Source organism: Mandrillus leucophaeus, unplaced genomic scaffold (assembly GCF_000951045.1).
Source record: "Mandrillus leucophaeus isolate KB7577 unplaced genomic scaffold, Mleu.le_1.0 Scaffold46, whole genome shotgun sequence".
In the NCBI taxonomy this organism is placed as follows: Eukaryota; Metazoa; Chordata; class Mammalia; order Primates; family Cercopithecidae; genus Mandrillus; species Mandrillus leucophaeus.
This window is the reverse complement of record NW_012104920.1, coordinates 2,228,401-2,231,526: the sequence shown is the minus strand read 5'-3', so window position 1 is coordinate 2,231,526 and position 3,126 is coordinate 2,228,401.

The following is a 3,126-nucleotide window of genomic DNA, read 5'->3' as shown; positions in this document are numbered from 1 at the left end:
AAAAAAAAAAAAAAAAAAAGAGAGAGAGAGATTTCAAATTGGTGGCCACAGGCCAGATTCATGACATTGACACCTTATGAAATGCTGATGTTTAAAACTGCAGATTTGACCTAAACATCTGGATTTGGGCTTCTGTAGAATCATTCAATATTGGGATCCATTTTCCCCACATCAACAATTTTGGCGGGAGGTGGTGGAGACTGCCCTGTAGCGGGGATTCCTCAAACATCACAGAGCAGGCTGGCTTCATTCAGCCCGCCGGTCACTACCTAGCCTCTACTTGAAATCCAGGTTGGGACTAAGACCCTAAGGCCCTCTGTCCATTGGCTGCTAACCTACCTTGCAACGTTGTGGGTGATCTCTTGAACCTCCTTCATTAGCCTGTACTGTGCGACATCACGACACAGCTCCACGTTCGGCCGGTGTGTCCTGGTCTCCAAGCGCGTATGAGCCACCTTGGCTGGCCCTTCTTGGTCAAGGATGGCTTTTTCAAGAGCTGTAATATTTTGCTCCTGGGAAGCAATCTCCTCCATGACCTTACAAAAAGGATTAGAGTAGGTGAGGCCAAGCTGTGCTCCTCAAAACTCAACAGCTGACAGCAGATGCGTTGTGATCATGTAAGTTAGGAAGAGGGAGCTTCGGATTTCTTCTTAAGCAGCATGCCAGAGTGAGTCTGATCTCTCTTCCCTAAAGCAGTGATTGCTGGTGGGCAAGGTCACTCACCCAGACTTAGAACCTTATGGACTCAAGGGGCAGGACGGGTCATTGTCACCTCATCTACCCACAGAAGAATGCCCTCAGCAAAGTCCTGGCTGGCGTGGGGATGTCACTGCTGCTCAAAGCCGCCTGCTCGCCTTGGTACAGGGTACCTTTGTATCGTGACCAGAAAGCTGCCTATTTCCTCACACTCCTATCCTGCTAGCACCAGCTCTGTCCTCTGGAAGCCTGGGGAAAGAAGCAGTTCGGTCTGAGTTTGGTTGTTATTTTTGTGAGTGACTTTATGCACAGAAAAAGACTACTTTTAGGCCGGGCGCAGTGGCTCACACCTGTAATCCCAGCACTTCGGGAGGCCAAGGCAGGCGGATCACGAGGTCAGGAGTTCGAGACCAGCCTGCCAACACAGTGAAACCCCATCTCTACTGAAAATACAAAAATTAGCCAGGCATGGTGGCACACACCTGTAATCCCAGCTACTCAGGAGGCTGAGGCAGGAGAATTGCTTGATCCCGGGAGGTGGAGGTTGCAGTGAGCCGAGATCGCGCCACTGCACTCCAGCCTGGGGGACAGAGCAAGACCTGTCTCTTATACACATCTAGATGTGTATAAGAGACAGGCTAGATTGCAAAGCTCCCAGGTATTAGGCCCACACTCTGCATTATCATTTTGCCCTACGACAGCCAGATTCAGGCAACAGCAAGGATTAGGAAGAGTTCCGGACCATATAGTCCATTCCTTACTTTACAGGCGGCCCTAAGGAAGGAGAGAAACTTCCCTGGCAGTGTTGGAACTAGAAGCTAGGTCTCCTGAGCCCCACACTGTCGGGTGTCCATAAGCATCAGGGAACCAACTGTTAGCAGAGTGCAGCAGCGGCTTCACACATGGGAGGGTGCTGAGATGGTAAGCCTCGTGCTTGGAAGGTGTTCCTTCAATGTTAGCGGAATAAGGAATGAATGCGCAGTCTCCCCCAGCCAAGGTCTTCCTTTGACAGTAACCCACATCGATCTCCGACCTGCTGCAACTCAGCGGAAGGCAGCCTCCCGTAAGTAGAACTCTTTTTGGACAAGAAACAGTAAGTATATAAAACAGCCTTGCTGAAAACTTGTAAAGAGGTACGTAACCATTAAAATAATTATAAAGACAATTTAGCCGCATGAACAAAGGCTTGCAATAATTAGCAGTGAAGGAAAAAAACAATCATGAAATTGAGTTTATGCCGTTAAGTACAATTGTGCAGAAATTATGCTGGTAAAGGGTGGGACTGCTCACAATGGCTCACATTCATTACACACATACTGCCCCATGATACAGGCTCAGTATGAAGCCCTTTAGGGAAGTGATCTCATTCAACGCCCCCATTGCCTATGAGTAGGGACTATTGGAGGTCCCGTACTGCAGACGGCGAACTCCAGAACCTCCAGTCTTACCCATGGACTTGAACCCATGGCATGAACGGATTTTTTTTCTTTTTCTTTATGTTGTTTGAGTATTTAAAAGAAAACAAAAAACCTCTCACAATGATTACTAATGGTCTGGAAACCTCCACCAAACTCACACTCTGAGGAGATTTACATTCAGGAAAAGAAGATATGTAAATATCTTACCGCGTGGTGGCGCTAAAGGACGCACTCTACTGGTACCCGGAAAAGCTCGCGCCTGGAGCCCGGGAATGTTTGCCTCCTCTTTTCCAAGCTGGCAATTCTGAGACTGCAGTTCGTGGGGTGGGCACACAGGCTGTGTACCCCCATCAGCTGCCTCTCCCACGCCTGCCACCCACAACTGACACGCGCGTCCACAGGCGCCCCTTAGAGCTCTCCTCCAGCCTGTGATATCCCCACCCTATGACCCCATAACCCCAGACAACAGCAACCTGGCTCACCCACTCTGCATTCCCTGCCCCCAGATCGAATTTTACTCCGGAGAAAGACCCAGAGAGGTGCCTACAGGCTCAAGACGACTCCCGATGGGGGCTGCTGCTCTTCACCTAGGTTTTGTAGGACTTGAATAAGCTTCCTATGGACCAGCCAGAGGGGTCTAAGTCAGCCATCACCACATTGTTTTCTAGAGAAAAGAAATTTTGAGAGCCAAGAGAAAGGTTAGCATCCCATCTCATGAGCAAGAGGGGCATGGTCTACAGAGGTGATCCAGCCCAACTACTTTATTGAATTGAATCTGAACTGAAATATCTTGAAACCCTGTCCTGGGGCCCCAAGTCCTGTGATATTGTAAGAGTGGCCTGTGCTAAAACATGGATTTTAATTGTTAGGCAACCACCACACCAGCAGCATAGGAAAAGAAACTTGTCCCAAAATCAGCCCCCTGAGCGGGCTTGGAATGCCAGTCAAGAGGTTGCAGCAGGCTGGCTAGAGGCTCCGCCAGACTGAAATGAGAGCTCGGTACGACTGTAAC